This window comes from Lissotriton helveticus, chromosome 9 (genome assembly GCF_964261635.1).
Source record: "Lissotriton helveticus chromosome 9, aLisHel1.1, whole genome shotgun sequence".
Lineage (NCBI taxonomy): Eukaryota > Metazoa > Chordata > Amphibia > Caudata > Salamandridae > Lissotriton > Lissotriton helveticus.
The window spans coordinates 479880709-479904040 of NC_136070.1; the positions used below are offsets into that span (position 1 = coordinate 479880709).

Below are 23332 nucleotides of genomic sequence, written 5' to 3' on the forward strand. Positions count from 1 at the left end.
TATATTAATAGCTAAGAAGGTCTCTTTGGGTTGAATTAGGGCGGGCCCATACCTCAGGATCCTAGAATGAAGAGATCACATCAGCATACAACAGCTCTCTCTGCATGCGAACAGCATCAAGTGTGTTATGTGTGCCTCAAGCAAAGCAATATAAAACCCGCCTTAAAGCCAAAGTTGGCAGAAGCTGCACTTATGTTATGTCTATGAAGGCGCGAAGATCAGACCTCATAACAATTCAGTATCTTGTTGTTCCTGAAGCTTCAGCACTCTCTGTACAGACATAGTTTATTGAGCAAAGCTGATATCAGAGTAATAACATATTATTCTCATGTAAATCACAACGAACTACTAGGTTGAAAGCTAAATCAACAATTAAGTGTCGTGTGCAGAAGTAGCAAAAGGAAAAATGGCGTTTAAACATGTAATGTGCCTATGCTAACTTAACGCATTATAAAGATATATAGTAGCTATATGACAAGGGTAAGCGTTCTTTGGAGGGATGTTCTTCGGAGGCGCACGGAAACGTAGCCTGTATCCATTGCGCAGTATATTCAGCACCCACTGATCCTTTGTGATGCTGACCCACTCTGCCAGGTGTTGTGAAGCACTTCCTCCCACTGGAGTGGGTAACGGCGCCAGAGGAAGCCACTGCTCAGGCCTTTCCTTCTCTTGTGGTGGCAGAGGATTGCTGGGGACCTCCTCTACCTCTGCCGGGTTTACCTCGAAACTGGGATTTCCCTTGGCTCTTATTTTGGGACCACTGAGGGGTTTGAACCCTCTGTTGAGCCCCTCTCCCCCTGTTGGTCTTGAAGCGGCGCTTGAATTCTTTTTTCTTCTCCAAGCCCACCGCTTTCACTGTGTCCAGTTCCGTCTTCATTCGGGTCATTTCCTCGTCAGCATGTTCCCCGAAGAGAGCGGAACCCGAAAAAGGGAGATTAAGGATGCGATGCTGAGCATCCGGCTTCAGGCCTGTAAGGCGCAACCATGCCGACCTCCTGGCACAAACACCATGTCAATAGGAATGCGCCGCAAGGACAGCACCATCCGCAGCCGTGCTTATCATCTGATTCGCCACCAGACATCCTTCAGTCACAGTCTCTTCAAAATCCTGCTGGTCGAGGGCGTGGCTTGGCCAGCGAACATGGCGGTCGTGTAGAGCCGGAGCTCCGACCAGCCGATCACCATCCTACCGAAAATATCCTGACCCTGGTCGAACTTTCACTCTCCCTGCAGCTGGGTCTGGCCCCCGACACCGGGTCCCCTGATTTCCGCGGATGGAGCCGCCCGCGCTGAGATATTGTGCAGCGGAGCGCCCCGGAGAGTAGTGGCGAGCTGGGCGGCGTGGTGCGGCCTTTGAAGCCGGGGCCTCGATTGCTGGGGCATCCCGCCGGAGCCTCGGTGCGGCGAAGCGCCGGCGGACCCCGGACTCGAGAGGGGCGGCCCCCGCGAGGAAGACGCTGTGTGTGGTGGCTGCGGGGCTGGCCTGGCGGGCCCCGGAGGCTGGAGGACCGAGTGATGCGGCCGCCATCTTGCCAGTGAAGGACGGTGTTGCCGGCGCTGAAGAGCGGCGCTTCCCTGTGGGCACCTACCCGGGACCAGCGGCGACATCACTGCAGCTCAAGGTCAGAGGGAGACCCGGGGGGCGGACAGGTGGAGAGGGAGTGGCGCCGCTCAGTGAATCGGGGGTCGTGTCGGGCCCCGGGGGCCCACATCTGCCTGTCTCCCTGCACGGCGAGTTCCTGCGTCGCCAGAGAGCCACAAGCCCAGTTGGGGGGCGGACGGGGCCGGCGCCTGCTAGCAGTTGCGGAGGGCCTTGGGAGGCCGGACAGTAGGACTGCCAGGGCAGTCGGGGACCCTGCTGCTCCTCGAGGGTCGGATCGGACCCCTGATCGGACTTTGGTGAAGTGATCAGTGTGGGGGGGCCCATCACCCCCCCCCCCCCGGCGAGAGTCCTGTGACCCTTTACGTTCTCCTGGCCATATTTGGACACCGGCTGGGGGGCTCGGCCGCTATTGGCAGTCTGTAGGGTGGCAATCCTGATCTGCGGCCGAGGGGTGAGGGCAGCGGACGGCCCGTGGGGGGCCCCACCCATCGTCCCACCATGACACGGGGTGGCAGTGGAAGTCAGGGCAAGCAGGGCCCCATCGATAAGTTCACCGAGGCGGCCAGTGCTAAGGGGCCGCAGCCGTCGGTACCGGACAATGCGGCCCTCCTGGCCGCAATCACGCAGTCCAGAGACGCCCTGGATGCCAAGATTGGGGCGGTGGGCTCTGACGTTATGCTCCTACGGCAGGACCTGCGAAACGCCGTGGAGCGCATAACAGGTACGGAGACGCGTATCTCGGCCGTGGAGGACGATATGACCACCTTAAAGAAGAGAGTCGTGGCCCTTGAGCGGACGCAGAAGGGCCTGGTGGCGAGGGCGGAGGAGGCAGAGGGACGTGCCAGGCGCAGTAATCTTCGCTTCCTGGGTTTTCCAGAGGACTGCGAGAAGGCCAATGCCGAGCGCTTTCTGACACAATGGCTGGAAGGGTGGATGCCGGGGGATTCCCTCTCACGTTGTTTCGTGGTGGAACGGGCTCATCGAGCTTTGACGCAAAAGCCCCCGGTGGGGGAACGCCCTCGTCCCATGATCGCCAAATTGCTGAATTATGCCGACAGAGATGCTATCCTGAAACAGGCGAGGGTGAAGGGTCAGCTCATGTTTGAGAACTCTCCTATTCTTATCTTCCCGGACTACACGAAATTGGTACAACAGCAGAGACAGTCCTTCACCGCAGCCAAGGCCCGCCTTCGGGGCCTGAAGCTGCCCTATGCCCTTCTGTACCCGGCTCGGCTGCGGGTGGTATTCCAATCCCGTACTTTCTTCTTCGATACCCCGGAGGCCGTCTTTCAATGGACGGACGAGACTGTCAAAGTGCGTGTCAATGCCGCAAGAGGTGGCGAGTCGGACTCCTCGACTGGGGGGCCCTCCCGCGGGGGCCCTGACAATCCGCGGAGGCGCCGGGGCAGGTCCCGGTCACACCGCAGCTCAAAATCACGGTCCAGCACGCGCAACGAAGAGGCCTTGCAGAACGCTTCAGTGGATGTGCCCTGACTGTGGGAGAAATGGACTATTGCTCTTCTGTTTGCTTGCTAATTTTGACCAGGGCGCACAAGCTTGGCTGGGGAGGTTGGGGAGGGGCCACAGAGTTGGGGAGGGGCCACAGCCTAGTTCGACATGGGTTGTGCTGAGGGGATCCATTGGAAGGGGTGCTCCCTGGCTCCCCGTTGGGGCCGGGGCCACTCTCTGACCACGACAGGTGCTTCCATGTTTGGGAGGTGCGGGGTGGGGGGGAGGGGGGTTTGTTGGGGTTTGGGACTGTTTTCGTTCAGGGGTGGGGTCTGTGCGGGATGTGCTGTGTCCGATCCGCTGTGAGTGCTGCTGTTGGTGCCTGTGGCTCAGCTTGTGAGATTTGTATGCCTTTACATAAATGTCATCTGACGCTGGGGGCTCTCAGTTAGGTCCGGGTGGGACGAGAATACTGAGCTGGAATGTGAGAGGAATGCTAGATAAGGTGAAGAGAGGGGCTGTGTTCACCTGGGCCAAGGGCAGGGGAACAGATATCTTGCTCCTGCAGGAAACCCACCTGTTAGGTACAAAGGCGCTTTGCCTTCAGCGCAATGGCTTTACACAGACATATCATGCTGGTTTTACGAGGGGGTCGCGGGGTGTGGCCATACTGATACATCGGAGAGTTCCCTTTACACATAGGCGCACATGGCAGGATGCGCAGGGCAGGTATGTCTTTGTGCAGGGAGAGATTGGTGGTGAGATGATTGTCCTGGGTAGTGTGTATGCGCCGCCCCCGCGGCAATGGGCCCTAGTGGAGAAGCTGATGTCCCTCTGGGTTGATATGCCGGTAGCGCTGTCGATAGTTGGGGGGGACTGGAATGATGTCATGGACGTCTCCTGGGACAGATGGAGGGGCGCTGCGGGCGGGGTGGTGGGAAGGGAGGGGCAAGCATCGCGACTGCGGGCAATGGTCACGGGGATGGACTGGATTGACTCCTGGAGATACAAGCGTGGGGCGCGTAGGGACTTTACTTACTTCTCCTCCGCGCGTGACTCATTCTCGCGCCTAGACTACATTTTTCTCCCGCGAGCGATGGCAGGCAGGCTCATGTCGGCGGATATCTTGCCGCGGGCCCTCTCCGACCACTCTCCGATCTCTGTGGTGGTTGACACTGGGCGTACCAGGCAGCCGTTCAGATGGCGCCTGTCGCCCTGGCAGTTAACTCAGCCCTCCTATCGCGCCCATATTACTAATGAACTAGCGCAGTACCTGTCCGCCAATGTCGACTCTGTGGAATCCCCTGCAATCCTGTGGGAGGCCATGAAGCCCACCTTGAGGGGGGTAGATATCTCGTGGTGCTCAGCGGCGCGGAGGGAAAAGCGTAAGGACCTGGTGCGGCGCGAGGCAGGATTGGAGGATCTGGAGCGCGGGAGTCGGGGGGAAGGTGGCGTGCAGCTCAGGCGTAGGCTAGTACTGGCACAACAGCAGTATACCTCGATTTTATTAGATGAGGCCCGCCAGGCCTGGCTGGCCACTCAGAGCCGCATATACCAATGGGGCGATAAATCGTGCAAAATGCTTCATCGCCTGTGTCAGGGCATTAGGCACGCACAGCCACTGCCTCAGATTGTCTCCCTTGATGGGGTGCCGCTGTTGGAGCCTGGAGAAATTGCAGGCAGCTTTGCATCCTATTACGAGTCCCTATACGCGCCCCGGGAATGTCTAGAGGCCGCCATGGTGCAGCGATTCATAGAGGACCTTCCGCCACAGGCCGTGTCGGATGAGGTTCGTGACCTGCTGGACCGGCCACTAACGGATGACGAGCTAGCTACCGCCCTGGGTGAGCTGAATTCAGGCAAGGCACCGGGCCCGAATGGGTTTCCGTGCGAGTTCTTTAGGCACTTCGCGACCCAGCTGACGCCCCACTTCCGGCCGGTTATTGAGGAGGCGCGGGAAAGGGGTCTGCTGCCCCCGGATTGGAGGCACGCAGAGGTAGTGGTCTTCTTGAAACCAGGACGCCCCCCGGAGAGGCATGAGTCCTACAGACCTATCTCACTGCTCAATACGGAGGCCAAGATACTGGCGAAGGCCCTCGCCAACAGGCTTAAGCCCCACATTACGGACTTGGTCCATCCGGACCAGGCCGGCTTCATGCCCCAGCGGGCCACTAGGCATAACATTAGGCGAGCCCAGGTTGCGATCTCGGCCTGGCGGGGCTTGGGAGAGAGAGCAGCGTTGCTGTTGGCAGACATGGATAGGGCGTTCGACTCCCTGAGCTGGACTTACCTGTTCGCTCTCTTAGGTCGACTGAACCTGGGTCCCCGTTTCATGGCCTACGTACGCCTCCTCTATACAGACCTGACGGCGGCGGTTCGCGTAGGCGGTGGCGTCTCTCGCTCATTCGGCATTCGGCGGGGAACCAGACAGGGGTGCCCCCTCTCCCCATACCTTTTTGCGCTTGCAATGGAGCCCCTTGCGGCGTTGGTGTGGATGGATGCCCAAATGAGGGGCTTCCAGTGGTCACCGGGAGTGGCGGATAGAATAGCCCTGTATGCCGATGATGTGCTATTTTTTCTTTCCGACTTGGATCGCTCTGGGCCTCGCATTCTGCGGATCCTACAAATTTTTGGAGAAACATCGGGGCTCTATATGAATCCTGGGAAGTCCACACTCTGGACTCTAGGGGGTCCGCAACCACTGGGTGAGTGGGCCGATGGGCTGCAGGTGACGGCTGAAGGTGTGAAATATCTCGGAGTATACCTCACGGAGGACACCTCGGTGGCCCTGGAGAGCAATATCGCCCCGGTTTGGGACCGTACGCGGGATGATGTCAAGGTGTGGGCCAGGATGCCGCTCTCCATTCAGGGTAGATCTGCCATCTTTAAGATGGTCGCGCTCCCACGTTTATTGTATCAACTACAGAACCATCCGGCGTTGGTCCCGCGCACTTGGTTTCGGCGCCTGAACGCGACCTTGAGCGGATTCTTGTGGGAAGGAGGTGCGGTACGGGTTGCGCTGCGGACTTGTTTACGTTCCACCTATACCGGGGGTCTTGCCACGTCCGACGTACTGTCATACTATCAAGCATCACACCTCCTGGTACTAAATGACTGGTGGTACGCGGACAGGGGGGATCCTGCATATGCGGTAGAGCGCTACCTTATGGGCTCTGCCTCCCTACATACGCTGTTGTACTCGGCGCCCCTCCGGAGATCGCTGCCGTCCATCACGCAGGTGGTTTTCCAGATCTGGCGGCAGGCCCTACGCAGGATGGGTTGGTGGAATGTCCTGACCCTGGAAACCCCATTGTGGCAGAATGGTAGACTGCCTCAACTGGCGGCCCTGGTGGGCTTTCGGCAATGGGACATGATAGGAATATCTACTCTGGGAGACGCTATGTCGGGGGGGGCGCTCAAATCCTTTGCTATGCTGCGGGAGGAGTTTGACATGCCACATGCCCAATTCTACAAGTACCTCCAGTTCCGTCATGCCCTTACCCCATATATCCGAGACGTGGAAGATATGCCGGACTTTAGTCCCATTGAGGCCAAGGTCTTTATGGGGGAGTTGCCGGACAAAAAGATCTCCCGCATATACCAAACTCTGGTGCGCCATAGTACTTCAGACCTTGCCCACCTTAGGACCCAATGGGAGCAGGATGTTGGGGAGCTTGACGAGGAAGATTGGGTGGAAGCTCTAGAAGGGCCTAGGGGAGCGGCCGTCTCCACGCGCTTGCGACTGATACAATTCCGGTACCTACACCGTACATATTACACTAGGCAGCGCTTGTGGAGGGCGGGTTTGATTGCATCCTCGACATGTCTTAGGTGCGACTCAGAGGTGGGTACGCTGCTGCATACAGTGTGGAGCTATGGGGCTCTTCAGAGGTTTTGGGACAGAGTGTTCCGGTGTTTGAGTGAGGTACTGGCCTGGGAGCTGCAGAGGGACCCCAAACTGGCGCTCCTTCATGTGCTGGCTGGTGTAGGGGGCAACAGATACAAGCGTCACTTACTACTTCTGGGTCTGACCTTGGCAAAGAGGGACATAGCGAGATCCTGGAAGGCACCTCATGCTCCCATCTTTACAGCTTGGCAGAATGGGATTGATTTTTGTATGGGTCTGGAGCAGCCTGTCTATGTCGCACGGGGGTGCCCCCTCAAGCACTATAAAATTTGGAAGAGGTGGGCGGACTATCGAGGCCTGGACCTGGACTCACCCTTGGAGGAGGAGGCCACACAGTATGTCTGACGGCCTTACGGCCTTTGTACTGGCGAACAATCTGCAGCGCATGGCACGAAACGGACGGAGCAGGCAGCAGCACGCGTGGGGGGTGGGGCGGGAGTTGAGGGTGGGTGGACGAGGGCGGAGGGGTTTCTGGTACTATTGGACATTTCTTTGATTACACTCTTCTCCTGATTCACCGCCTATGAAAATGTTTGCATGCTGTATTATTGATCATTTGCTCTAGTGATTGTCTCTGGTGCTCAGAGAATTCCGCGATGTATTTCTGTCATGCAACTAATAAAATCTGTTTTAAAAAAAAAAAATCCTGCTGGTCTTCCTTTGGCAGCTTGGATTTGAACCTTTCCATAGAGTCCCATAAGGCTCTGTCGTATCGACCCAGAAGTGCAGCCGCACTAGAAACCTTAAGAGTGGAAGCAGCTGAGTTGCAAACCTTGCGACCCCAGGAGTCCTGAGATTTGCTGTCCTTGTCTGGTGGGACTGAAGAGGAACCGGCAACTGCGTGTGTCTTCCTCGCCGCTGCCACAATCACAGAGTCTGCTGGAGGGTCAGATTTTACAAAAACCGGATCAGAAGAGGCCGGTTTGTATTTCTTCTGAATGCGGGCTGGCACCGCTCTGATAGCCGCCGGAGTTAGGAAAACCTCCTTGACAGGATCCATAATTCCCGGGACTAATGGCAGCAGAGGACGGGAGATCGCTTTTTTGTGTAGAGTCTCAAAAATGACCGTTGTTGTAACCTGAGGGACAGACATTTCAATGCTCAGCTTCTGAGCTCCCCTTTGCAAGACATCTAAATATGTGCCAATGTCATCCACTGGGGAGGATCTGGACGTAGGACTGTCCGTCAATGTAGGGGAGTAGTCCCTCTTGGAAGACCTAGTAGAAGAGGTAGATGAAGTAGACGGAGTTCGTAGACGTCTACGGTGAGCAGTGTGTCTCCTCTCCCGTGATCTTTTTGAACGCTCCTCCCGCCTAGGAGAGCGAGATGTGATCCGATCTTCTGAACGAGGTTCTTGTCTGGGAGATCGGGACTTTCTGAGAGATCTGGTTGGTGTTCTCACAGGTGATGTGCGCCTGGGAGGACTACGCTTGTCCATCTCCTCTACCAGATTCTGAAGAGGAGACCTGTGCTTAGGGCTGGCATATTCTTTCATACGTTTTGTAGCCCCAGACTCTCTCCAATGGTCCAAAGACCTGTACCATCTAGGTGATAGCCTGATTCGCTCCGCCGAAGGGTCTGGCCGACATTCAGGAGATTTGCACACCGGACTTCTGGACTTCGAAGATGCAGTTGAGGAGCCAGAGGACCGTGAAGTGGAATGACGGGAAGCTGACTCCGTTACCATAACCACATCTGAAAACCTCGACGTCGAGCGATCTTCCCTCGCCGTCAAGTGCCTTCGGGGAGTCGGCGGGTCAAACAATCTTGACTTCGACTGACTATGTGAGGATTTATGGTCTCTCGACGCCGAACGGCGATGACCAGCCGCCGACGGAGTTCCTTGTCTCGACGTCGAACGGCGATGACCGGCCGTCGACGGAGCCCTTTCTCTCGAAGTCGAACGACGATGTCCCATCGTTGACGGAGGTCTTTCTCTCGACGTCGAACGACGATGCCCAGTCGTCGACGGAGGTCTTTCCCTCGACGTCGAACGACGATGTCCAGTCGTCGACGGAGCTCTCTGCCTCGACGTCGAACGGTGATGAACAGCCGTCGACGGAGTCCTCTGCCTCGACGTCGAATGTCTGTGCGACGACGGCGGAGGGGTATTGGAAACCCTCGACGCCGAGAGCCGACGAGACACCGACGGAGACTGCCTCCTCGACGCCGAATGACTTTTTCCTGTCGACGGCGGAGGGGTCTTGGTCCTCGACGCCGAACGTCGCTTCTTTGACGACGGCGGAGGGGTCACACTTCTTGACGCCGGTCGTCGCCTGGATGACGACGGCGGAGGAGTGACCTTCCTCGACGCCGGTCGTCGCCTGGTTGACGACGGCGGAGGGGTCTTGGATCTCGACGCCAACCGTCGCCCGGTTGACAGCGGCGGAGTCCTCTTCCTCGACGTCGGTCGTCGCCCGGTTTACACCGACGGAGGGGATTTCGACAATGGAACTGGATCCTTCGACGTCGTCGACGTACCTGGTCTTCTTTTCGACGGCGAGCCCGCCGTCGAAGGTAGTTTAGAAGATAGATGATCCACCGGTGGTTCTTTTCTCAGCGGCGAGCCCGACGCTGAAGGTGAAGGGTGTGAAGACTTCTTTTTTGAAGGTGCATGAGCCTTCTTGGAGCCCTTCTTCACCGGAGATCTTCCTCTTGATGACCTGTGAGCCAGGCCATAAATGCGAATCCTCTCCCTGTCCTTGAGAGTTCTTCCTGACAGGTGCTCACAATGAGGACAGGTGCCTGGATCATGATTTTCAGGCAGACACAGGATACAGACGTCGTGGTTGTCTGATTTGGCCTTCTTGTTGCCACAAGAAGGACATTTGTCAAAGAGTGAAGGCATTCTCAGGAGAAAATGTTCACAAAACTGACTGAAAAAGACAGTATCTTACTTGACTAGATGTTAAATGTCAAGTAAGAGCAAAAAATTGTTAAAAGTGAAGACTTTTTCTGTCAAAAAACAGAAAAATTAGTGGAGCTGTGTAACCAGGGTCCTTCTCTGAAGGAGCCGGAAAGAACAACTGACCTAACTGTCACCCCTGAGGCATGATGGGATACTGGGGGTCATGGGTGCCTTAAAGGCACGGTGTCAGTTTATTGCTATGCAGCTACAGGTTAGCTTTTCAGTCTTTTTAGACTGTGTGTTTGCAATGCAGCCTGGGAGCTTTCTATGCTTCCAGTGAGTTATGAGAATGTATACTGCTTTCTGAGCATTAAAACAGTTTCTAAAACAAACTTTGTGTTGTTTTTCTCATGTTTCTAATGCTTATTACTCATGTATGGTGGAAATTCTTTACAGCATATTTCAGCTCTGTTCTTTATTTGGCTGCTATTGCATGTTTTTTATATATATATATAGGTATATATATTATATATGAGTGTATATATATATGTGGGGCACATATAATATAGTGTTTCCGGGGTCCCGCACATGGGCGGGAATATTCTAATGCTTATGACTATTGATGAGGATCCCCTGGAAGAGAACTGACCAATTTGCCATGACTAGCTCTTGAAGCGATAATCTAATTTTGATACCAAGATATTTAGCCTCAGTAGTGACCCTATTATCGTTGAGACAAAGTCCAGATGAACATATAACCTGGGTTTTTTGAATATTAAGTTTATACCCCGATACTTTACCAAATTCACTAGTCAAAATTTCAATCTCTTGTAATGCACTTTCGGGATCAGACGTTATAAACGCTACATCATCAGCGTAAGCTAGTACACGTATATTGCCCCCAGGTAAAGCCATAGATTGAATATGTGGAGAAATCAACAACATTCTTAACAGTGGTTCTATATAAATGGCAAATAGTAATGGTGAGCATGGACATCCCTGGCGTGTGCCCCGAGTAATATTAACTGCTATTGATTCTTGACCTGACAAACATATCGTAGCCTTAGGGTGTCTATACATTACTTGTAAAGCCAATATGAATCGAGGTCCAAACCCCATTTTCCTCAAAATCGCCCATAGAAATACCCACGCTACACGATCAAACGCTTTTTCGGCGTCTAAAAAGATTAAACCAACGTTTGCGTGTTTTACAGTGGCATAATCTAAGGTTGCAATGACACGGTGTATGTGATTAATCGTACCACGCCCGGGAAGGAAGCCATGTTGTTGATTAGAAACAAGTGCAGGGACAACTTGTATCAACCTATTCGCAAGAATTTTAGAGTAGAGTTTTGCGTCTGTATTGATCAGAGAAATAGGTCGATATGACCCAGGAAGATGCTGCGGTTTGTCTTTCTTTTTAAATACAATTATGCTAGCGTTATCCCATGATGGAGGGGGATTTTCATTTTGAGCATCTAAGAACGTTGCCAGCATGTCGTCTTTAATAATAGGAAACAATATACGGTAGATCTCTAATGGAAGTTTGTCTGGGCCAGTGGCCTTCCCTAGCGCGAGTTCATTAATAGCATTTTCAAGCTCTTGCATTGTAATTGGTATGTCTAAATCCTCTTTATTTGCAGGATCTAATTGTGTTAGGTCACACCTATCAATGTATTGATCAATTGAATCATTAGAAGATTTATCTTGAGTATATAAATCTGCATAGTAATCATGAAATACCTGTAGAATGCCTTCTGGTGACTCTATTAAATTACCATGTCTATCTTCCAAGGAGGTTATCTGTTGCGCTGTCTGGCGCCCCCGCATTCTTTGGGCCAAACATCTTCCTACATTTTCGCCATATTCGTATCGCTCAGCACGATAACATTTATATTGACGTGCAATATCCTGACTCCATATCCCATTTATTTTAGCTTTGCATTTGGCAACTCTGGTTTGTGCTGCACTACTATCTCGGTGTAGGCTTATCACATGTGTAAGGTCTAGTTCTGCATTTGTTAGATCCTGCAAAAGTTGTGTCATCTTTTTTTCCCTTCCTGTTGTAAACCCCAACCATAACTACAGGTCTCCCCACGTAGGCCTGCCTTAAAACAATCCCAAACCATTGCATAAGAGGTAGAACCTCTATTAAGATCAAAAAACTGTTTGGCCCATGCTACAACTTGTTGAACATATGTTTCATCTAAAAGCAATTTCTTATTGAATGAAAAAGACCTTATTATACGTTGAATTTTAAGCAAGGGCACATCTAGAACAATAGGGGCATGATCAGATGTAATGCGTGGCATCATAAACATTCTAGATCCCTCTGCCATAGACCGAGGTAAAAAAATATAATCAAGGCGCACAAATTTCTTACGAGGTGAAGAAAAAAAGGTAAATCCAGGATCACTCGGGTTAGCCATCGGCCATCCATCAATCAAGCCATGTTGAAATAGCAGTTGTCGTAATTCTTTAAATACTTTAGGTTTCCTACCTACATAACGGCTAAACCCCCTGTCCCAAGTATTCAACTCCCCGTGGATATTAAAATCCCCCAATAAAAAGAGTGGGGTCCCCCAAAGCGCCAGTTCTACATTCAGAAATTCTATCACAGCAGTGTCATCCATGTTGGATCCATATACTGTACATATAGTAACCACAGCACTACCTATAACACATTCAATAATTGCCCAACGCCCCAAACTATCCACTTTACTTCTACCTGTCGTAAATATAGATTGTCGCCCTAATATGGCCACCCCTCGATTCATTGTAGATTGTTTAGAAACCGCAAATACTGAATACCCAAGGTCATTCAAAGCTTTTCTATTGGTCCATGGTATATGCGTTTCTTGTAGACATATTATATCTGGTTGAATCAAACGAATTTCATGCATCACTCGTTTTCACTTCTGGATATTATTCAGACCACATACATTACATGAACAAATGCGAAATCTACGACTAGTCATGGCTATTGAACACACACCATGCATATTTACACCCAAAGCAAAACAGTACGTATATTCTAAGGATTTTGTGACTTTGACTGAATTTTTTTCCCCCAGTTTCTCCCAAACACACCCCTCGTGCCCCCCCAGACCCTCCCCCCCCACCAAACCCCCCCCCACCCCTTGTGGCCCTCCCCCAACATTAAGGCAAAGGGGCCTATCGCCCCGGTGATGCGTGCGAGATCCTCTCTCAAGCTTGGAAGAGTTTGTTAACCAATAAAGAACAAGCATGAGAAATAGACAATATACCCAAACAGGACTTTAAGATTAGTGCATTTTCTCAAGCTAAGGAGTTTAGATATTCCTTCGCTGGAGCCTCCATTGTAAAGAACCGATTCTGTCCTTTATATATCGTTTTTAGGGTAGATGGTTGAAGGAGAAAAGCTTGTGCACCCTGCTTTTGAAATGGCTCAATCAGCTGGCGCAATCTCCAGCGGTTTTCTACAGTGGCATGACAATAGTCAGGACGAACAAAAAATTCAATACCCTTTCCAGATCGCTTTCTATCTGGTCTCGCAAGATCATACACTTTTTGTCTCGCCAGAAAGTTATTAACAGATATCAAAATTGCACGGGGGTATTGTTGGCTTTGATTGGCCCGTGGAGTTTGCTTGCGGAATGGAAAATGATGAGCCCTTTGAATCTCTTGAGACCATTGCCAGTCTTTAACTTCTGGGAAGGCTTCTTCAAAGAGTTCTACTATAAACTGTCTTATATCTGATCCCTCACGCCCCTCAGGCACCCCCAAAACTCGTAAGTTATTGCGGCGAAGCCGATTCTCCAAATCAACCAGCTTGGCATTCACGTCATCTTCAACAGATGGGGTGTGTACACAGTGCGTGTGTCTGATGATAGCTATGTATGGTTGATATTCTGTGTGTGCAACTTACAATGTATAAAATATATATATTGTTGAATAATAATTCTAGTTTTTGAGTATGAATTTAGCCAAGTCCTGTATTGCTTTGCTTCATGTGTTTTTATCTGAGTGCTGTATTTTGCGAATCCTGAATATCTTGCAAATTTTTGGGATTCTGAATTGACTAACAATGATATTGATCTTTGATGAATTGTGATGTCACCAACTTTTGGTGGACATCTTGCATAAATCTCTAAATTAATTTTTGAGGATTTTCAATGAACTGTGGTGTCACGTTCGGTAAACAGTAAATACAATAGTCATAATATGACAGCTTGTACATAGGACACTAGCCGATCCACGGCTTTATCTGCACGTTTTTTACATTTTTTAAAGTTTTCTACGTTTCAATTTTGTGACATGTATATATGTAATATACCCTCTTGTGACATGAATATGAGGACAATCAAAGAATGTTATATCGATCCTCAAAAGTGGCAAAGTGTAGAATATAACAACACTCCAAGATGGCGACCATAGTAATGTCTGAGGGTTTAGTCCTATGTCACTGTTAATGACTTTATGGAAACTTTATAAACATGCTGTTTGTAAGTCATGACTGACACACTGACGAAGGCTCACGCCGAAACGCGTCTGTACGTTTTTCCCAATTAAATAAATCCTTCTGTGATTTTCGTACCTCCTTGAGTGCTGCATTCTTTTCTTGGAGCCCTGAAAAGCTCGAGCGTAATATATAAACGCGTAAGGTGTTGCTGGCTTGCTGTGATAATTAAAGAATTCATGAACCAAGACGTGGTAAAGAAAGTTATTGTAAAGCTTGGGAGTGCACAAGGAACCACTCTCCCCTTCGGGAGAAACCGCAAAAGAAATATATATATATATATATATATATATATATATATATATATATATATATATATTCTGCTCGAAACCTCCACACTGCACGTTTTGAAGGAATAACCCACACTCACGGGACTTTCTATTTTCCAAAAGTTGCTTTAATCTTTAAACAGACAGGACAGACGCCTCCGCGTTTCGGCAAACAGCCTTTCTCGATGTCGGTAGCCACCGGACATCGGCATGTTTTTAAACAATTTACTCACAATCAAGGAAGGACTATTGGCAGTTTGACATTCACCAACGCCATCTTGGAGTGGTGTTTACTTCATATTGATACATTTATCATTATACATGTTATGATATTATTAACCATGTAAACCACTCAGTTGCACAAGTACATTAAACTTTATGATTAATATAATTCGTGACCCTCTCATATATATACAATTATTAGTATATACGATCGTACACTCATTACTTGTGATTCAAACAAACAGAATTGAGCCGTGGATCGGCTATTATCCTTCCTACGATGTTATCCAAGTCTGTTCATCAGTGTAAATCAACCAATAACAGTTCATAATATATATACACACTTGAACCTTTATACTTCTTTTTATATAAACACGTATATATGTCGAACTGTATTATTTCATCTATTCTAAATATCATTTTTCCGTTCTTTGACATTCATTTCTCATTACATTAATCAAAACCATGTTACTCAGTTTGCGGACACTTCACGGTATATTTCCTGACTACAGATTCAAAGTTGTATCACATTTCATCTTTCATGTAGTCATAAAACCAATCAAAAACCAAGGATGAATGAATAGTAAAAAGAGGTAATTCATTCAAAATCGAACTAAATTGAATTGAAACTCGAATCCCATTTCTATATACATATATACAATATACAAATATATACCCATATGCCTATAGGTTCCGAGATGTTGATTATACCTTTGCAATTTCATCAGTAGCTTTTTTCATTCAGGTGCCAATATGAACCATCAGATCCTCACCACTATTCATACCCCAGGGTGTTTTGGTATGAAGGTCTATTATATACCTCGACTCAAGTCTACGCAGTTTCTTCAATCTATCCCCTCCTCTGATGTTATCAGGAACTGAGTCTAATCCGTAGCACACTAATTTATTCCGATCGCTTTGATGTTTTTTTGCAAAATGTCTAGCGACCGGATAGGCTTGGTCCACATTATCAATTGCCCTCATGTGCTCCAAGATTCGGATTTTAAATGGGTGCACTGTGCTGCCTATATATTGTTCACCAAGTTGCTTGCTGCACTTGAAAGGCACACAACAGTCCTCCGCAGCTTCGAGAAATCTGTTAGCAGCCCATGAGGAAGGGGAAGGTCCCTGAAACGCGTCGGGCAATTGAATGTGTGTAGTGGGAGAGCGCGCTAATGAGAAGCCCGGAAGGCGGAGGACTGTCGTGTGCCTTTCAAATGCAGCAAGCAACTTGGTGAACAATTTCTCCGCACGGCGGCTTGGTCGTGGAAAGAGCACCATCTTCTGCAGGTTTGACAGATTATCGGCAGAATGAGGCTTGTGCACCCAAACTATTTGGTCGTGTCTTTGCACAGAACTCCTTGGATTAATTCCAGCGAGCAGGAACACAACACAGCCTACTGAAGGATTTGAACATTGCTTTAAATTACAGTTCTCTCGACCTTACTGAAAGGTGAAAAATGTTATTTGCATCATAAAGTCCCAGGAAACATTGTTGGCAGCAGCACTGTGCTTACGCCCACAGGGGGCTTGTCTAAATAAAAGTAGTCGCTAATTAATTGACGCAGCTTCGAGAAATCTGTTAGCAGCCCATGAGGAAGGGGAAGGTCCCTGAAACGCGTCGGGCAATTGAATGTGTGTAGTGGGAGAGCGCGCTAATGAGAAGCCCGGAGGGCGGAGGACTGTCGTGTGCCTTTCAAATGCAGCAAGCAACTTGGTGAACAATATATATATACATGGTGGTCAGCAATCTGAATCAGAGTTACAACACTCTAATAAAGAAACTAGAATCCAATAACAACATTGTGATCCGTCAAGCGGATAAAGGCGGCAACGTAGTCTTGTGGCCTAGACAGATGTACATACAAGAAGCAGAATCACAACTTCATGACCAGTCCTGTTACAGGAAAAGCAACTTGGGAGCGATAAGACTAGCATGGCAAGATCAAAATGCTAAATTGGTTGCATGGAAAAGTGGAAATTTGATTTCTAAGGAAGAATTTGGGTTTCTCAAAAAAGATTTTCCAGTCATACCCTCATTTTATTTGCTTCCTAAAATACATAAACGTTTGGACAATCCCCCCGGAAGACCTATAATTTCAGCTACCAATAGCTCCACGGAAAATATGTCAACATATATTGACTACTTTTTGCAAGACAGTGTAAAGAGCCTGAGCTCTTATGTACAGGATTCATCTGACTTTGTAAGGAAATTAAGTAACTATTCGTGGAATTCAAATTGTGTACTCATGACATTGGACGTTGCATCATTGTATACATCAATACGCCACATTGTGGCATTAGAGCTGTTAACTACTACCTGAACAGACGTGAAATCAATTTTTCTGCACACAATTCTATGTTGATCGCTATGATCAAAATTTGTTTAGAACAAAATTATTTTTTGTTTAACAATCAGGCGTACCAACAAACTAGAGGGGTAGCTATGGGGGCCTGTTTTTCTCCCAGCCTAGCGTGCTTGCACATGGGCTGGTGGGAGGAACAGGTCCTCATGGTACAACATCAGGCAACTATGGAAAGCCATGTCCCCCTGTACCTGAGGTACATAGACGACCTCTTTTTCATATGGCAAGGTACAATGCAGGAAGCCAGTGGATTTGTAGAACAGCTCAATACTAGCAACTTAAATCTAGAATTTACATCCACAATGAGTACATCATGTGTATGCTTCTTGGATATAGAGGTATATATAGAGTCAGGAGCACTAGTGACTAGGCTATACAGGAAGCCAACTGCGGGTAACACTGTCCTGCATGCGGCGAGCCAGCACCCCCACCACTTGATACGGAGCATCCCCTTTGGGGAGATGCTTCGCATCAAGAGAATTTGTAGCAATGAAATTGAGTGTTCCAGGGCTCAGGAAGCTAGTAAACAACGTTTTCTGGCACGGGTTTACCCAGAGAGTGTACTAGTGAAGGCAATGGACCGCTCTAACAGCATCTCTAGAGCCCAGTCTTTAGCTCCAAAAACTGTGTCACTAACACCTCAGCCAGACACTATTTCTGACTCCTCCAGAATCATTGTCACTTTCAACTAACAACATAAAGAGTTCCGGAAAATGTTCAGCCGTAACTGGAACTTGGTGACAGGGGATCCTGTCATTGGTGGTCTGGTCGGCAGAAGACCGGAATTTTCCTTTAGAAAGTCCACGTCTATGTCTGACAGACTTGTGAAGAATTACTTGGGACAACCCATCTCAGAGACATTTATGGCACTGAGAAAGGGTTTCAAAAAATGTTCAAGTTGCAAAGCATGCAAAAATGGTTGCAACAAAACACAGTATTCTACACCATTTAAAGATAAACCTGTACTAATCACAAAACAGCTGTCTTGCAAAACTGAGTTTGCAGTTTATGTGCTGCAGTGTCCTTGTGATCTCCGGTATGTAGGGAGCACCCGACTGCCGGCTCATAAGAGGATACTGCAGCACATAAGAGCAATTGCCACCAAGGACCAATCTTACCCTGTGGCACGCCACTTTCAAAGTACCCACGAGAGTGACCCCAAATACCTCTCTTATTATGTTATTGATTGCATATTGCCTCTCAAAAGAGGTAGCAATAGAGATGCACTTTTGAGGGTCCTGGAAACTCGCTACATTCTTGAACTAGACAGTTGTACCCCTGGGGGGCTGAACGCTAACGAGGATCTGTATACCTGTCTGTGAATCATCAATACTTATGTTAACATCTAGGAGTATTGTTATACTCAAGGTAACAGATATATATTTTTAGTTCATCCTGTTTAATTTGGCAGCCACATTTGAATCTTGAACAGTCTTCTTGTTCTTAATTTCCATGGTTGTAGCTGGTTCGGAACATCAGTCAGATGGTTATAATCGGTAGGGAGGGGCTCCTCCCGTCATACTGAAAATTTTATATAATTAAGTTAGATACTTGTATTTGACTATTTCACTTGTTGCACTTTGCACTTTATCATTAGATTTTGCACTTAGCTGTGATAGCTGCTCCTAGCCACGATATGGGAGAAAATGACAACTTGCTTATGTTTACAGAGGTCATTGTTTACATTTGCACAAAGCACTTTAATATAGATCCCCACTTGGGCTTTATCTTGCATAGGTTTTTACCTTGGAAAACTGGGTCTTGAATGTAATAACATCACTTTTTGTTTTTAGGATATTTTGTGTATTTATATATTTATTAATGTATTTATATATATATTTATTCTATTGCTTGATGTTGCACATTTATATATATCAGATATTACTTGAGATAATTAAGACCCACTTTGGGTTATATTTGTGACCGATAAGACTCTGATAATAATTGCAGTCTTTTCTCTGTTTCCTTTTCTGGAACCTGTGAATGTGTGGGTGGGAACCATTAGTCCGCCCTTAATGTTTTGTATTTAAACTCCCCATGTGGCTCTGCGATCACATCATGTGATCAAGACAGTGGTTACTGTCGAAACGCGTAATGGCGGGCATGCTGAGCTAAAATATGTTTGAATAAACTCACTTTGTTTGGCACCAAGTAAACGGGTTCCTCTCTTAGTCTTTCCAGTCCGGCGGAACGTGGCAGGGCTGGGATTGTTTGGCGAATTCTTTCCTCAATATATATATATATATATATATATATATCTCTCTCAAGAAAAACCTCAAAGAAGAACGAGTCGCCCTCACAATGTGGCGGTAAAGAGCTTTTATTTGTTTTACTATACTGGCAGAGCTGAAGCGTTTCACTCCTAACAAGCTTGTGCATAGGGTAGATACCCAAGAGAGTATTATCGGAGAGTGTATTATCTGATTGAATTAGTGTCACTGTCAACTCTTTTAAAAATGGTAACAGACGCTCTACTTTGGCTGTATCTGGTTGTATTGAGTACTTGGATGGAAGTGAGGCTAAAGGCTGGGAAAAAGAAATAACAGCTGGCCTATCATGCATGGGTAGTCTCGTTAAAACTTCTGCTTAAGCCAGACACAGGTCTGATTCATGGAGACTGGTGGATGGCACAATTACCATGCATGCAGAGACAACTCTATGCCCACTTAGCAATTTGGGCTCTGAGGTAGTTTGGGCCAATTATTCACAATATAGTATTAGCCTACTATCTTGGAATCTGCTAGGAATTTCATCAAAATAGGTCGATCCTGATTGGGTGTCATATATTGGTGATCATAATGTTTCCATGTTCAAAGAGACCTGGGCTATTGAAAAAGTGTTTGCAGATGGTTTAATTACTTTTAATGTGGAAGCAAATCCCCCCCCCCCGGAGTGCTATGGAAGGCAATTGGGGGTCTTCTGATTCTATTCAGGAATAATGTATTTAGCTCATACACTTTGTTGCAGTCAAAATGTCCTGACTTGATTGGGATTAGTGTTACTCCCCCCACAAAGCTTAGTTTTGTTTTTATAAACATATATGTAAGCACGATCTCGGCGAGTAATGAATCTCCCACTTTATCTATGTTGGAAGAACTTTTAGACTCTTTACATTCAAATACAAAAATAGTATTGACTGGTGATTTAAATACATCCTATGAACCTTCCTTATATATCAATGAGATCATACAAGAGGAAGTTGAACTTTAGTGCATTCCATCATTATAAGGGAAACACAGGGTTAATCTTTCAGCCACTGCACTCAAATTAGCCTCTCTAATGGTCGGCAGAGGGATGAGGGCATATAACGGACGTAACACTTCCGATCCAGATCGAGCCTCAACTTTCTAGAGGGGTTCCCATAGAAGTGTTATTTTTTTTTTTGATTTTGTTATCTTAGATATGAGATTGTGGCTACTCCTGGTAAATATGAAAGTGGATCGGCGACCAGAGAGCGACCATCACTCCCTGAATTTAATACTAACTGGGGCATCCCTGGAAAGGAAAACGAATATACGTTAAATTAGTGCCAGAACCCATATTAGCTAGTAGTCAGCATTATGTCTCGTGGCCAAATGTTTTGTCCAATCAAAAACTGATGACCCAGATATATGGGTTATTTGTTACCTTCCTGTCGAGCTATGTAGGGTTAAGTGAAGCAGAAAACCCAATTCTAAACATACACACAGTTTGTTATTCAAACAGGTACAAAAGGTATTTTTCAAGAAACCAGCCTTGGCGAAAGTGGTCAAATGGTATGATCTCGGAAGCAGACAGTCTAAGTGCTCCTTGAGGTAAGCTGTTCTAGGTGGCGACAGGACTATAATAGCCTAAGCTAGGCGTATTTACAAAGCATCTTTAAATCTAGCAAAAAAGAATTGAGATGAAAAAACTTGGAAAGATATGTAGTCTGCCGCTAAAAAAAATTACAATCGGTCCTTTTGCCGCACAGTAGCCCAATCCAGAACAGAAAAAGTGAAAAACTACCATCATCATATTTCCGAGGAAAAATGGGTGTCCCATTTCTCAGATCTTTATGATGCAAACTATCACAATAATTTGTGGCTGAGCAGCGACCAGGCGACTATTCTAGACACATCTCGCCCTGATACCACAGAAGCTGCTGACCCAGTTGCTTTTAGTTTTGATGATACAGCTAGAGACATTGCCTCATTGTTATCTGTAAAAATGATTCTCTTGCTCAGAGCAATAAAAAGGCCCATATTTATCATTGGCTTATGTCATTGTCCTTCCTAAATACAGGCTTCTGATTTGTTAATAGGTTTGTTAGTCCTTACTTAGTACCACCTTGTCTTCATTTGTAACCTCTCATGAGGACTGGCACTTTTACTTTGTTTGTTACACGGTGCGTCTTATTTAGTATGTTAGCACTATTTTCTTTAAAGAGTTTTGCCTACCGCAGGCACGACATGCTTTCCTGCAACATTCGGCGCCCCATGTGCGCTTTCACTTTTCAAGCAGTTCGGGATAATGGCGGCTGCTTCTTTGAAAGGCAATAGGTCTCGCATTTACAAGAGTTTGCGCTATTGGCATTGTAAATGACAATGCCTTTTTTATGTGTTAAACAGATAAATAAAAGGCATGGTCATTTACAATGCTAATAGCAATAGCAAATGCGAGACATATTGCATTGCAAATGCTTGTTGTTGAAAGAGCTACAAAACATTAGAATAGTCTTTTCTCAAGAATTAGCGCTGGTATTTATGCTGTATAGTTGGTATGTCATCACAAAAGGCATTACCTGATTGTAAAATGTGATTTATTGCATTTGCATTCATGTAACTGCTGCAGCCAAGGTTTATTGCCCATGCTAACCATGCCGGAGTTTACCCATATTTGATGAAATTGGTATCCTTCTTTTTGAGACAGCCTGAGGAGAGCCAACCACTCTGTGAATGCTTTCATTCCTGTAAGTCAAAATGGGCATAAAGGCGTTGTGTTATTAAAGGAGATCCTACTGCCTTCATCATAGATACTAGTCGATCTCGCCTTCGGTTTTGTAGAAGATTTGCGTGCTAGTAATGCTCTTATGATAAGAGCCCTCTTTTCCTGCTGTGGCCAACCCAGCTATCATTCTTTCATGAAAATCAGCAACTGTTACTACCATTGCTTAGTGTAAGGGTACACAGAGTCACCTTCAATATTTTCACAGGCTTCCAAGGAAGAACCTCAACTTCACAGAAGTATCTAAGTTTATTCAATATGTTGATTATTGAGATGTTTAGAGCCTCAGTTTCACAACTTGGCTCTTGAGATAAGATGAAATTGCAGTTCTCCTTATGTTCTAATGATCACAGAATCAGGTACCTGTGTACTCCCTTTGTTTTATGCAGTCATGTGTCTTACATTGAAAGACTGTGTGCAAAATCCTACATGGCTGTGCTTTGCCTTTACGTATTGAGTTTGTTCCATTACCGGTTTGCTGGGTGACCATCTGTTTGAGAAATCATTAATTCACAGATAACTGCATTTTGTTTTGTTAACACACTCTTCCTGATTTTGATTAGTGAGTGCACAGATTTTCCATCTCAATATAAAAACAATGTTTCAAGTACAAGCAATTATGATGCATTAACAAATATGACAAGAACCTGTGTCATTTGAGACTTAAGTGGCATCTCAACGCATGTCATCAGAAAATAAAACATTTATTTTGGTTATAATCGGGGAAAGACTTTAACTTCATCAATGGAAAAAAAACACGTCATGATCTCTTATAATCTATTGAGTCACTATGAAGTATTAAATATAGGGTTTTAATTTATGCTCGCTGGACTTAAAAAATATATTGTTTATTAGTACAATCTTCAAAGATGGAGGCCTTTTTGGATGTTCTGAGTAGAAGCTGTAATTGCTCCAAGATGTTAAAATGAATGTTATATTGTCTCACCTTCAAGAATTTCGCCACACAGGACAATTTCTTTATAGTAGGAAAAATGATGTTGACAAAGCATACTTGACAAACAAGTAAAACATTGCTTTTGCATCAGTAGATAGTGTTAAGAAATCTTAGAATTAAAGTTATGCTTAGATGAAATGATAACCTTGGCTAAAAAGGAAACAAGGACATTCTGACCAGAAAGATAAGATAATGATATCTAAAGAGTTTGAAAATGCAGCATTGAAATGCATGATTGAAAATATTAACA

The 23332-nt window shown here is 46.9% G+C and overlaps 1 protein-coding gene across 1 annotated transcript in view; it reads right to left on the reverse strand.

Annotated features, from left to right (window-relative positions):
* PPP1R36 (protein phosphatase 1 regulatory subunit 36) overlaps window positions 1-23332 on the reverse strand; it is a 433561-nt gene that overhangs the window by 327697 nt on the left and 82532 nt on the right. The window lies entirely within an intron of this gene.